The sequence below is a fragment of the Onychostoma macrolepis genome, chromosome 22 (genome assembly GCF_012432095.1).
Source record: "Onychostoma macrolepis isolate SWU-2019 chromosome 22, ASM1243209v1, whole genome shotgun sequence".
NCBI classification, from domain to species: Eukaryota; Metazoa; Chordata; class Actinopteri; order Cypriniformes; family Cyprinidae; genus Onychostoma; species Onychostoma macrolepis.
In genome coordinates this window covers 28,458,782-28,474,393 of record NC_081176.1, presented here as the reverse complement: position 1 = coordinate 28,474,393, position 15,612 = coordinate 28,458,782, and positions in this window count along the sequence as shown.

Genomic DNA, 15,612 nt, shown 5'->3' with positions numbered 1-15,612 from the left:
ATTGTTACTATTACAGGGTTCCCACACCTTGGTTAACTTCAAATTCAAGGACTTTCCAGGTCCAATACCCTCAAATTCAAGGACTTAATGTGGGGACACATTTCAAGTGAGAGCAAAGGTTACATCGCGTCACCTTGTAAGATACATTGTTACAGTTTTCATGTGTCAAACACAACACAATTTTTATTTTTTTTTGCATTTATTTTTGGCCATATGACAGAAATCTGATATTTGTCGTATTTCTGTTTTGCATAATACTACACTGTATTCTAAAATGATCTGATATTAACTTTTGCATGGATTATATTGAAAAGAGCTTAGGCTCATGTAACCAGAAGTTTTAAGATGTATGAATATACTTTTAAGTTTTTCTTGCCTCATGGCTTTACATTATCTTAACAAGCAAAGCAATTCAACATTACATCCTTTGGATCTCTGGCAAGCCATTCTTTGTAATCTTCTTTGGTGAGCCAAATATCTTGAAACTTGCATTTTCCAGTCATCACGTTTCAGCGGTTTCAGCCTATTTTTGCAATGTTTCACGATGCATCTTAGTAGTTTCGTGTGCGTGTGAACGTCATGGCAACGAACAACACAAAGTACCTCACGTGGGAAACACTTAACGTAACGCATAAATGTGCAATGTAAATCAAGCAAGCTAGTATGCACAAAGTGTTGGCAAATAACACATTAGCGGACTGGAGGGAATACTATGGAATTTTCAAGGACCTGTATCTATGTTTGTTTATTTTCAAAAACTTTCCAGGGCCTTGAAAATTTTTAATCGGATTCACAAACTTTCAAGGATTTCAAGGACCCGTGGGAACCCTGCTATTACTATTGTTGTTGTTAATGACCAGGATAGGACCAGGACATTTTTCCATAACTCATTGTCAATAATGCATCCATGTAAAATTTCAGCATCTGAATTTTAGATCTGATCATCTTCCTTGCCTAATAATTGAACCAGATCAGTATATTTTAAGTTCTGTGAGGGGACACAGACAAACAGATGGACACATTATCTAATTACAATACCCCCTAAAACATTAGATCTCTAAGAAATGTAATGTGCTAAATCAACAATGAACTGACTTCAACTGAAAAATGCTATGAAAAAAACTAGTGTCATACTATGCCAAGTACGTGCAAAACAATATAATGCAATTTAAAATTGTAAAACCTTACAGTAATGTAAACAAATACGTCCAGTGTGCTGAAGAATGTGTGTACTGTCATCCCTGTTACTCTGCCAATCCTGCTTCTGTCATAAATTTCATAAAAATTGTATTTGATACAGCCTTCCAGGTTTTTCCATTGTAACCTTTAACTATATTTTATTTTGGACAAAGCCTTTTTTAACATCTCTCTTGTAAAAAAAAATTTAAATCCAAAAATGTAAACAATCTCAGTGAAAAGAGGGACTAAAATGCTGCCCATATGGTGAAATCTATCACATAGTTTTAATTAAACTATAGTATCTACTGTAGTAACGCTTGTGTTGGTAACAGGGTTGACAAAAATACCAAAACATGAGATCAAAAAATAGTCATAAAATAATCAATTACATAGCCTGAGATGGCACAATACAATTTCTTGTCATTTTAAGGTGTCTTCATTTCATGGATATTTTACAAAAATTTTGACTTTATTTTTCAGTTTTTCCAAGTGGAAAAGCTAAACAGTACATTGCTAGGGCACTCTGGGTTGTTTGTAACTGTATGGAAATATGCTGAAACACACCACAACACTCTAGCAACCATATAGAAACATGCTAAAAACCCGTAAGTATACCTTAGAACAGGCGTATTCTGATGCTTTTTAGCATGCTTCCAAACAGTTGCTAGGGTTCTCTGGCTTGTTTTTAGACACTGTATAGCAGTATGCTAAAACACATCCAAACACCCTAGCAAACATATGCTATATGCTAAAAACCACCCACAATATGTTTGAAACAGTACAGAAACATGTGTTCTGAGTGGTTTTCAACACATATCTGTAATATGCTGTATATGTATGTATGGCTCAGATCTCTCCTTCAGTGTAAATCTATGAGGGTTTAATCATCCCCCAGTGTTCTTAATTATAATGTTGCCAAACTTAATTATGAGCAGTAGTAATAGTGATGTTTGCATTAACATCGTATTTAAGAAGAAGAAGAAAAATAATTAGCATGAAAAGCAGTAGGGTTGCTATTACTTACTGCTTGTGCCTCTTAAAAAATGTCCTTGAGCTGATCTGTTTAACTGGCACAAGCCAACATTACCCATCAGCCCTGAGAGACCAAGGCTCCTGCCTGAGCAATTCAACCCGCCACAAGTTGTGGATAAATCTCAGTTGGAGGTTAAAAAAGAGCTCCCTTATCCATAGTACAGGCCCACAAGATCCCATCTATCCTGTAAACGGCTTTGTTTGGGACCAAGTTGAGATTCACGTCTCATTCGTGCCTGCATTTTGCCTGACCCGTGGTCCATTGGGATCTGCAGTTTGTTTGGCCGCCGGCCAATCACTATGTCCTATCCAAGACCTCATTGGGACCGTGAGATGATACATCACACTCGCTCTCCGGTGCTGATTCAGGCTCTCCATCTTGAAAGATCAAAAAAAAAAAAGGCTGCGTATTAAATTTAGATGACCTCTTTGGGATTGTCCATTTTATTTATTTATTTTAGCTTCTTCGATCCTAATATCAGCAAAAAGGATTTTCCAAAAGATCCACAAAACCCTGTCTGGCAGCTGATGTCGCTTTTTTTAATGGCGGTCTGCCAGCGTATACATTAATGCATGTACAAATCAGACAGACCCTGCAGTTGTCAGAAGCAATTTCTGTCTACAGCTGATGGGCTCCGAAGTAGGCAAAGTAAGGACACTGTCATTCTAGGTCTCTTGCAGAAGTGTGGGAACAGTCATTTTCAATGGAAGATAATTATTTAAACTATTGACATTTCTGAACATCAAGTGAACAGGGTAAACCAAGACCCTAGAAGCTAAATTGGAAGAAGAAACAGACGTCAAGTTCTGACGACTTGAGAAAAAGTGTGGGCCGGTAGTGTAGGTGTACCATAAAGCTGGTCATAAAACTGTTTGAATCTCATGTGGGAATGTTGTAATTTCAAGAAATTCAGAAGAAGGAAAGGATGAGCAGTTTCTTGTGGGAGGTTTGTGGGAAAAGCAGGGCCCATTACTGTCTCCTGGTAGTAATTATAGTAACTCTGTTTATGGTGTGTCCAGATGGCTGCTCCTGTAATGTTTCTGAAGTTTAACTTTTCAGTTAAAATCTGTCGCTGCTTGGAAGTGCCAGATTTGGAAGCGTATCATCTCTTTTCAATTGTTTCTATTCAACGGGCCCCGAGTTGTGATTCTATTCGAATGGCGCAGACATCATAATTTTCAAATTTTCACACAGGTGTGAAGCGCTCTCCCTCGTTACCTGGCTCTTTTAGAAAGTGCAGGTGTTACACAAAGGCGTGACCGCATGTAATAATTGCATTTTTTCTGCTTGGGATGACGCCCCTTATTCACAAGAATGTGTTTAATCCAGTGAAAAGCCAGACAGTCTGTGAGTTGTTTCACTAAATGGATGCTGCAGACTGAGGAATAACAGGTGTACAAAATATCTTTGGCTCTTTGAAATACAGTCGAGCGAGAAGAGAGAATAGCCGGAGACCAAATCTTCCAGTAGGTCTTGGAAACACTGGATCATGCAAACACCATTCTGAAATGGTTCAGGCCAGGGATGCATATGGTCACATATGTAGTGAAGTTCACTACATATGTGACCATGAAGTGTTTCCTTTAAAGGGATAGTTCACCCAAAAATGAAAATCGGCCCATGATTTATATATTATATGAATACAGCCAGAGATTTATTAAAATGCCCTGGCTCTTCCAAGCTTTAAAATGGCAGTAAATGGGGTTTAAGTAAATAAAAGTGCATAAATCCATGATAAAAAGTGTTCCACACGGCTCTGGTGGGTTAATAAAGGCCATATGAAGCGTTTTTGTAAGAAAAATAGGCATATTTAAAACTGTATAAACCGTAATCTCTAGCTTCTGCTAACTGTCGTACACACGTTCATGAGAAAGTGGCGTTCCGGTGGATGACGTAGGATGTAGGTGTAGCGTAAGCTCCAGTGAGAATTTGTTTATAATAAGAAATTAATGTTTAGAATACGAAAAGTTTTGTTTTGTTGTAGTGTCACCTCTTGGCTTATATTGAAATCTTCCAACATTTTTTTTTTTTTTTTTTACAAATCCTCGTTTTGTACTTCTAATTCTTGACCGGTGTTTTGTTTTGCTCTTTCCTCTATGATTCCGTGTTCATCACTACATTTGCCTACGTCACTCTCTCATGAACGTGCGAACGACAGTTAGCAGAAGCTAGAGATTATGTTTTATAAAGTTTTAAATATGGATACTTTTCTTACAAAAATGAATCAGTTCACTTCAGAAGGCTTTTATTAACCCCCGGAGCCATGTGGAGCACTTTTTATGATGGATGGATGCACTTTTATTGGACTTCAAAATCTTAAACCCCATTCACTGCCATTATATAGGTTGGAAGAGCCAGGACATTTTTTAATATAACTCCGATTGTATTTGTCTAAACGAAGAAAGTCATATACACCTAATTTTCATTTTTGGGTGAACTATCGCTTTAAGTCTTCCAAGGATGTTCCTACTTACATGAATGGCTTCAGTCAGTTAAAAATTAAATTAATTTTGTTACTCTCGAATGCACATGAACATCAACTGGATCATCCTAAAAAATAGTATTTAGTGTGTTTTGAACTAAAGCAATGTATGATACTATTGTTGCCGGATTTTATGGCTGATTTGAAATACAAAGTTTCAACACATTTGACAAACAATTCTAGAGATTTCAATCTTTCCACCATTCAAGAAACTGTACTTGTTTCACCTACATGAAGTCATTTCCAAGATGGCAGACAAGTGAACTGACTTGCCTTAGAGGGACCTTCTCCTCCCCTCTTCAAAGTGGTCACTGGAGACACATTCGAGACGAATGTTAATGCAAGTTATAAACAGCAATCTGGCTTGGCTGACCGCTTGTGATCAGATCACCCAATGTGGGTGTTAACACCAGGTGTAAAGGTGGCTATGATTCCTCAAACATGGGCTTCTGGTTGACAAGCTAGCAGAAAACAGTCATATAATGGACTATGATGATGTAGGGAACCGCTTAATAAAGTACTGGTCCTGTTCACAAGAGAAAACAAGAACTGCTGTCCTTTCTGTTTTAAGATTGGAATGCTCCTAAGCACTACTTTGGGACAGTTAACACACATAATGCCTTCTGACATTTCCCCTGGTTTATCATACTTGCCTCCTGCACTCCCACTACCAAAATTCACATCAGTTCAGAGGACTTTGTCAAATTATACCAAAACTTCCAATATTTGGAAGAAAAAAAGGTTCCATTATTCCCAAGTGCAGAAAGCACACGGCCTGGCCGTATGCCATTGGAGCTGCCGTAGAGACCATAGACCCTCTCTTCCTACATACCTGCAGTGCTGTAATGGCTTGTGACAGCTGGCACGTCGCAGTTCATTATGATGATGTTTGGGACTAAACGCCATCCCTGGGATGCTGCAATGTGCTTGTTGCAGGACAAAATATTCATGACATGTCAACTCCATTTGTCGTTCCATCAAGAACTATAGGGAGGTAGTAAACAGTCTCCCCAGCAAAAGATGATTGTGAAAGTAAGATTCAAGAAATTACTACTTTGTCTGTTAAACGACTACTAGAACCACATCTGTAGTGTCTAAAAGTACATAGCAGTGCTTGGAAGACAGCAAAAGATACTTGCTTAGATTGGGTAGAAGAAAGAAAGTCAATCAGTATGCAAATATGACCATGTTTTGAATTAATGCAAGTCAATCTTGTATTTTAGCAGAATGGATTTCAGTAGAGACTGCCATTAGCATGATGCTAAGCTAACAGCACAAAACCCAACAAAAAGCATAGAAATACATACAGTAGAACACAAATACTGCATGAAACTATCCATTTGTATTCACATTAAGCTATATTTATCAATATTCTTCAGTACGATACCAAAAAATTGCATGCTCACAGTTAGAGCCCTGCACAGGCCTCAAATTTAGGCCTTTGCCCGGCCCTGGCCGGAGATGCTCAGGCCCTAGCCCGGCCTTATCAGAATTACCGGCCTGAGTCCGACCCAAGCCCTTCTTTTTTTCCCCTTCTCACAAAACAGCTTATACTACGGTTTCAGCTATTAAAATAGTTCAGTTTTGTATGTAATGGCAAAGTGATTATATTTCGTTTAATTTAGAAAAACGTTTGGAGCATTTTTTGTTCGTTATAAGTTTTTGTTTTTTAAAGTAGGCTAATGACAAAGCGGCTAGCGGCATACAGTAAACTGATCATAGTCTATGTTTGATCAATTTAGCCTTCTCAAATAATCACGACTTCCCTAAAATAAAATCTATAGATATAAAACAGTTCAAGCATATAACAATGTTTAAATGTTAAACCTAGATAAATGTGCGCTATATCCAATAGTTTGTGTGGAGAGTGTAAGCTAAAGCGCGCTTTGCAGGACATCACACCAGCATGATCACTTGCATTTTTTTCAGTGGATACGCCATCGTTTTTGCTCATAAAGGTAAGAGTAATACATAATTCAGAACTGTAAAGGATCCACTTTTATTTATGTGCACTCACAATATCAACAAAACGTTGTGCTTTTATAAAATAAAGAAAACAAACATGATGCGCTTTCTGCCGTTTCGGTTTAACAGGAGCGCTTCACAAATATGAACCGAAACTCAGCGGATACATGCCTCACAGACATGATAAATATATCTATAGAAAGCTTTAAATTACTACTTAACGAAATAAAACAAATTGAAAGCAAAAACTCTTTCATTATAATCAGAATCAGAATCCATAAAGATGCACTTCTCTCTACAGGCGTGTCTAATGAGGAGATGGCGAGTCAGGATCGGCAACTTCATCCTTGTGAAACGGACTTAGAAAACACTAGTTTATTAATAAATAATTAAAATATCTCCTTACTATTTCCCCCTGACACATTCATGGTAATTACTTTTGCTGGGGCTTTGCGGCAAGCTTTAGCCTATTGTGTGCATTTGAATGCAGAATGCTTCAGCTGCGCTGACGGCATGCATGCTGCTACTGTAGGACACTAAACACCATCGAACCGCTCTTGACAGTCGCGGTAGCACGGTCTCGTGTTGTTTCCACCAGCGCGGCAATTTTTTTTCATGGCTAATTGATGGATGTCTAAAATATAAAAATAAGGAGAAGCCTAAAACAGGCCCGAGGCCCGGCCTGCATCTGAACTATGACTAGCCCGGCCCTAGAGGCGTAAAAAAAGGCGGGGCCCGTCAGGCCCGGGCTGAAATTCAGGGTTCTACTCCCAGTTAGCTAAGTTAGCTGTCTTCAAAAGTGTTTGTTTTACTTTCGGACTTAATGTATGCTAACTCTTGAGTTACTAAAACATTTGAAATAGCTGTTGAAATGTATTGTACAGTATATGTTTAATAAAAATACAAAAGCGCCCCAAAATTCCCACTAATTCAAATCGTGGCAGCAAAGTTAGGTGAATCAAGTGTGAAGAACTGCAAGACAAAGAGATACATGCTAAAATTGGTGTCTAGCTTTCTGTCTGTCTGTATCCTATAATGAGTGCATGTACCACAAAACAGGCCTGGGCAAGCCAGGTGCATCATCATTCTCACTTAAACTATAATGTAGAAACCAAATCTCAGATGAGTGTTACCAAGATACACCCTGAAAAGCTCACAAAAATGCAGGAAGGGTTTGTGGATTAGCGTGCTAAATGCAGACTCTGCAAAGTTCATCCTGGGTAAGATTTCTGCTTGTTCAAGTCTTCATTAAAAATGCATTCTTTAACTTCAAACTGGATAAGAATTCGAAATTGTCTGAAGGAAGAGGATACTGTAGCTCACAGATGAACGTGCGTGCTCCCGTTTGAACACTCAAAGGCCGCTTCATCAAAAAAACTTGACTCTGTAATTAATCCAGTACTGGACTGCTTAAGCACATCAAAGCACACCTTGTGAAGCTATATATCGCTTATACAACTTCAAAGGAAAGGTATACAACAGTTACCTATGTACTCCTATTATTAATTTAAAAAGCGCTTTCACTCATCTTAAAAAGTTACAGAAGATGAAAGACTGACTTTAATGAAGCAATGACTGAAATTAAGCCATATTTGCACTATATATTTGCACAGAATAGCCTTTTATGACATTCAATTTTACACAATAAAGGTCAATATTTATACTACTTTTTTTCTGATAGACTTCATACAGATGACTCAGAAATAGCAGCCTTTAAGGACTCCTTATATGTAAAAACCTACATATACAGGCTGTATTTATAGAAATGGCTACATCTTGGTACTATTTTTAGCCCTAAACCAAGAATTAGTATGTTGTCAATAGTCTGAGCCCTAAAAGGTGTGATAAAAGCGCCCCCTTCTGGACATGAAGTGAACAAAACATGAAGTGACATTACATCTCTTGGAGACTCATGATACTCGACCTACAAACACTTAAGGCGAGACACTGCAGGTGAATAGGGTAAATTTTTTTACTAATAGTTATCACCTTACTTACCTAGTTGATTGATTACATTGATAATTGTAAACATTTTTTGTATTACAAGTTTTCTAAAATGTTAGGTTTAAATATGCAAATGAGGCATTATTTAATGAAATATGCACTAATTTGCATACATTTCTAGTACAAAAATCTAAACACTGGAGGAAGTCATGTCAAAAAAATTAAACAAGAATTTTGAAACTATTACAGTCAAAAGTTTTTACAGAGGGAATTTTGGGCATCTCATTTTGTCACTCCATAATTCAGAAAATACTTAGAACAGACAGAAAACACTATATTTTGACAATTTTGGGGGGATTAAAATGTTGTATATGATCAAGTAAATTATATATGAACAAATCCCTCTGTAAAAACCTTCAGGATATAGACAGGAATAAAAATGTAAAGTTTGGTGTGTGTGAGTGCTACTGAAGTGGAGATTTATGGCTCAGTGTAGGAGAAAAAACTCATTTTGAGAAAACGGCCTTTAAAAATATGTATTGTAATTGAAATCTATTGACACAAATAGATAAAGTGCTATAAAAGAAACACTTAACAGTGTCTGCCTGTAGTGTCTCCCCTTAAGCCACACACACATACATATATAAATACACACATTTATATATTATAATATATTTTAATATATAATTTAATTGTATATACTTTTATATATTACTATTTAATGTTATTTATTTTTATTATAATTTTTTTTTTTTTTTACACTCTGGACAACCACTAAGTATCTAAATACTAATCTTTTTATCTAACAACGTATTTATCTAACACACTGAAATTCACACATTTTTAAAGGTCCAAATATTTTTGGGGAATGTTGTGCATCTGTATTAATGCTCTTGTGTTCTTGGCTGCCTAAAATGATCCAGGAGTGCCAATTTCTGTAATTTGGAGAAAATGTCAAATAATAAGTAACTAATTTCTAAGGGTTACAGGCGGGTTTCCTTCAGTTTTGTGCAGTTCATTAGTAATTGATTAAAGATGGTTATCAAGTACATTCTCTTTCACCACAAACCACCACAGCCGAAATTAACGCAACTGTCACATCTGCCACAAAATCTTGGGATTAAGATCCTTGTGCAAACATAATGAGCAACACGCCAGTCAAACTTCAATGGAAAACATGCAGCATAAATCAATACATTCATTTTCAACCACAGTCTGCATTTATAACAGGTACGAGAGAGAGCGTTTGAACAATGGACTATTGATTTCGTGTCGGCCTAATACATCCTTCGGCTTATGAATGTAAGCAGAAGCATTTGAAGACAACTTTTTCTGAATTCCAGGGGTCTCGCAAACCCTTAGGTAGATCACAGAAAGCTCACAAAGCTATAATGGCCTCCTCTTGATATGATGCTTTCATGGTTTCCCAAATAGAGCTGACAAGGTTTTACTCGCTGACAGTTTATTTGAGCGAGAGCGAGTGAAATCTGCTCTTGGGTCTTGAACCGCTCCAAACGGACCTTCTTCTTGTCAATATTCCTGTCTCTGTAAATTACGAAGCTGAAGTTCTATTTCGCTGAATTCTTCTTTCCAATACAGAGAAGGCTAAACTTTATTCTAAAAAAAAAAAAAAAAAAAAAAAAAGAAAAGTGAAGCATTCGGATTAAGATGCAGACCTACAGCGTATAACCAGGGTGTTTAATGTATTATGAGGGGATTTGATTCATCAAAACAAAAGATTTGGATGTAGGTCACAGTTTTGTAAACATTCGTACAAAAACCAGTCACTATAGTCAGGTGGCTACAAAGCATTTGACCACTGGATTTACAAAAAGCATTTCAGGTTTCAACACTGCATCAACTATTGATAAACACGTTAATTTTTATTTTAATTATCACTCTGTAGATTATTTAACTGCATGTGCTTGGAAGGCTTTTGTCTTTCAAACACTTGTCTTTTTTTGTCATCTCATCCTCTTTCACCAAATATAATTTAAATAAATGTGATAAATGAGATAGTAGAAAGTAATCTAAAAATAGTCTCATATTACTTAAAATGTGTAATGTGATGGATTGCGTTACTAACTATATTTTTTGTCATGTAATTTGGAATCACTAATGAATTACAATTTGTAAGTAATCTACCCAGCTCTGTGTAAATATGATCCGATCCCAGTGATTACTGAAAAAAAAAAAAAAAAAAAAATGATGTGTCTTTTGGAAAATTAAATAATAAAATTTAGGTAAATTTGATTATTTTCTTACATTATTTAAAATAAAAAAATTTGTTACATTATGCAGAAAATGTAGAAAATATTAATTGTTTGAGTTTAACATTCAAAAATGCTTGATGTGAAATTAGCTTTAGCGAGATAAAGCAACTCGCCGTTGTTTTACAAAAATGTTAATCGAGTTGTTTCCACCATCGTCGTTGAAATTTGGTAGAAATGACTTATCAGAAGAAACAAACAAAAGAAACAAATGTCCTGTATACATCACCCAAATTATTTATAAATAAATAAACAAACAAACAAACAAACATTTCCTTGATTGGAATTTTTTTTTTTTTTTTTTTTACTATAACTTACAAACCTTTAAAGTCCTGAGGTGGTTAATCAATGGTATATGCTTTTGTTAAAGCCATCTTGCATTATTTCAACTTATTTTTAAATTATTGTATTTATTGGTGGAATTTGTGATGGAAAGTACTTTACCCGTGATGCAAAAATTCCCACCAATCAGAGTCGTACCAAAAGAACTTGCAGGGCTCCCTAGGCTCTCAAAATGCCATATTGTCTCTACAGTTTTTATATTTTACAATTGTATACATTCATGCTGCTTTAATGAAGACTTTTTAAAAATGCATATGGTAAAAAATTTGGTGGGCACTAATACACTACAAGTGCATCTCAATAAATTAGAATGTCGTGGAAAAGTTATTTTATTTCAGTAATTCAACTCAAATTGTGAAACTCATGTATTAAATAAATTCAATGCACACAGACTGAAGTAGTTTACGTCTTTGGTTCTTTAAATTGTGATGATTTTGGCTCACATTTAACAAAAACCCACCAATTCACTATCTCAGCAAATTAGAATATGGTGACATGCCAATCAGCTGATCAACTCAAAACACCTGCAAAGCTTTCCTGAGCCTTCAAAATGGTTTCTCAGTTTGGTTCACTAGGCTACACAATCATGGTCCAGAAGACAATCACTGACACCCTTCACAAGGAGGGTAAGCCACAAACATTCATTGCCAAAGAAGCTGGCTGTTCACAGAGTGCTGTATCCAAGCATGTTAACAGAAAGTTGAGTGGAAGGAAAAAGTGTGGAAGAAAAAGATGCACAACTAACTGAGAGAACCGCAGCCTTATGAGGATTGTCAAGCAAAATCGATTCAAGAATTTGGGTGAACTTCACAAGGAATGGACTGAGGCTGGGGTCAAGGCATCAAGAGCCACCACACACAGACGTGTCAAGGAATTTGGTTACAGTTGTCCTCTCCAGAACCACAGACGTCAGAAGCGTCTTACCTGGGCTAAGGAGAAGAAGACCTGGACTGTTGCCCAGTGGTCCAAAGTCCTCTTTTCAGATGAGATCAAGTTTTGTATTTAATTTGGAAACCAAGGTCCTAGAGTCTGGAGGAAGGGTGGAGAAGCTCATAGCCCAAGCTGCTTGAAGTCCAGTGTTAAGATTCCACAGTCTGTGATGATTTGGGGTGCAATGTCATCTGCTGGTGTTGGTCCATTGTGTTTTTTGAAAACCAAAGTCACTGCACCCGTTTACCAAGAAATTTTGGAGCACTTCATGCTTCCTTCTGCTGACCAGCTTTTTAAAGATGCTGATTTCATTTTCCAGCAGGATTTGGCACCTGCCCACACTGCCAAAAGCACCAAAAGTTGGTTAAATGACCATGGTGTTGGTGTGCTTGACTGGCCAGCAAACTCACCAGACCTGAACCAAGAGGAAAATGAGAAACAAGAGACCAAAAAATGCAGATGAGCTGAAGGCCACCGTCAAAGAAACCTGGGCTTCCATACCACCTCAGCAGTGCCACAAACTGATCACCTCCATGCCATGCCGAACTAAGGCAGTAATTAAAGTAAAAGGAGCCCCTACAAAGTATTGAGTACATATACAGTAAATGAACATACTTTCCAGAAAGCCAACAATTCACTAAAAATGTTTTTTTTTTTTAATTGGTCTTACTTATGAAGTAATCTAATTTGTTGAGATAGTGAATTGGTGTGTTTTTGTTAAATGTGAGCCAAAATCATCACAATTAAAAGAACCAAAGACTTAAACTACTTCAGTCTGTGTGCATTGAATTTATTTAATACACGAGTTTCACAATTTGAGTTGAATTGCTGAAATAAATGAACCTTTCCATGACATTCTAATGTATTGAGATGCACCTGTACACTTTAAATGATTGACGCATGTCTGAGGTTAGTGCTTTGCACAAAACACACCCAAACCATCTCCATATAAGGGTTTTCTGCATACCTTTTGCCTTTCGTCAAACACATTGTGCTTTTTTCAGATACTTTACCTGTCCACAGTCTCCAGAGCAATTTCAGAGGAAGCCCATTCATATTTCTAAAACCTCCACTTGCTGACTTACAATCGGCTTAAATAAGATCTCACTTTCTAAAGCGGCACAATTATTCGTAACACCTGTACTGTGCCGCTGTGCTGACAGAGACTCCTCATCTTTAATTATTTCTAGCAAATGGACTGAATGTGCCCGCTTTTCTGCTAATACTCAATATATTTCAAATTGCCCTTGCCTTAAACGTTATCGGGAAAATAGGTGGAAATCCAAACCATGTGACCAGCAGATTTCTGAAAGGAGGATTTCTGACTTCAAAACCAATTTGTTAGAGCTGGGTGCTAGATTATTTTAACTTTGAGGCCTATAATTAATAGCAACTTGTCACATACTGCAATTACACAGAATAACAATGCATCTGAAGCAAAGGTCACTCTCATTATCCGTATCGGCTGGTAACACTGGATATCACTGCACCCCAGTGAAATAAAAAGACTCACAAACACACCTAAGCAACAAGGTGGACGTGTGAATATAAATAGTTGCTTAATGAAAAACAGTTACAAAGAAAAACTACTACTGAGACTGGGGAAAGAACTGTATACCTCACATCAAATGACAATATTTCACTCCATATGAGCGGTGGTCTATAGATTACCTCAGGAATACACTGCAAATCATGCCTGGTTTTGTCTTAGATTACTTTTTTACCCCGTTGTTGCAGATTATCGCATTAAACACACAATTTATTAATAAAATGTAATGTTTATAGATTAATCGTGAAACAATAAAAATGATAATAGGATATAGTACACATTTCAGTGACCATTTTGTAGCTTGCACCAGTAGATGTCTTTATGAGTGAAGGTCCTTGCACACTGAGTCCGAAATTTTCATACACGTTTTTTTTTTTTCATATTCGTCATCCTTTCATATCAAAACGCTTGCTACGGATGCCAAAACGCAGAAAATCGAACCTGATCCGAGTTTTTTATGATGTAAAAAAGTTTCAGACGCAGTGTGTAAACGCGATTGACACAACGTGAGGTCGTATTTATTTTTTAACGTGCAAAAATTTCAGACGAGAATTTCGGACTCGGTGTGTAAAGACCTTGAATAATTCGTCCAATTCAATTTGGAAGCAAATACCTGTGGTCTGGCAACACGTGATCCTGTTTTTGCTTCGTTTGGAACTAAAGCAGACCTAGAATAGAAACTGGCGCCCATTTGATAAAACAAGTTTACCAAATAATCAGTTTATTTGAGTTAGTTTGACTTATTATCAGTTTTGGTTCAAAATAAGTCAGAATAACTAAAGTAAGCCTTGTTTTATGAAACAGGCCCCTGGAATGTGTCTAAATTAAATGTTTTGTTTTGTTTGGTTTACTTTTTTATTGTTATATAAAAGTAATATCGCACTTATGAATATGCACATACAAATATTAAATACTAGGGAAAATTGTCGTAAGTATGCAGGAATGATAGTAAACATGCAAAATAGTCAACTATACACAGAATTGCATGGAACAAAAGACAAAAAGAAAGGTATACAAATATTACAAGCAAAAAGTGTGTTTTTAGTCATTCAAGAATAGAACACTATACTGCACTATTTGGAGATTTGAAAATGTTTTAGCTTCGTTTGGAACTATTTTCGATGGCGGAGGAAACATCGACCAGGTAAGTGGCAATAATTGTGTCTAAAATGTAAGATTGTTTATAATTGTTTATTTAACTATTGTGTTAAAACAATGTCACTGTTTGCATATCTGCATGTGATTACCCGTGGCCTTATTTATTTATTTGCAGTGTTTTCAGCCATGTCCCTTGGTTTAACCATGGTTTTATTACAGTAAAAGTGTAGTAATATTCCACTGGAATATCTTGATAAGACTTTTTTTGTTTGTTTGAATCAAGGAGCGAATCAAATTGCCTTTGTCAACTGACAGCAATGTCCCAATTGATGTCAATAAAGCTTAACTACCCGAAACATTCCTTTACATCAGACTGAACTACAAAAATGTTGACGATGAGTATGAGTATGTTTACTCAGCAGAAGGCAACACCACACGACAGATGAGAACATATGCCAGCGCTACAGTCCTGCGCCGGCGGATGCCTCTTCACTGTAAGGACTGTTAAGACTCGTTTTACAGGGGATAATCAACACCTGCTAGCGTGATAATGAAGCTCCTCTCTGATGGAAAAACTGGTGTTATTTAACAGGCCTCAGTAAGGTCAGAACGATGAATGTGGGGATTGGATTTAATTTGCAGTCTGACCTTCGCTGTCTTGAGGGATGAAGCATTTTGGCTTGAGAGGTGTGAGCATCACTTTTGAGGAATCAACAAGCTGGCGTTCATGCTCCAGTAAGATCATAACAATAATATGCTAAAAAGATAAAACATTTTATGGCAATGATTCTTAATGATTATGACATTCCTAATGATTTCT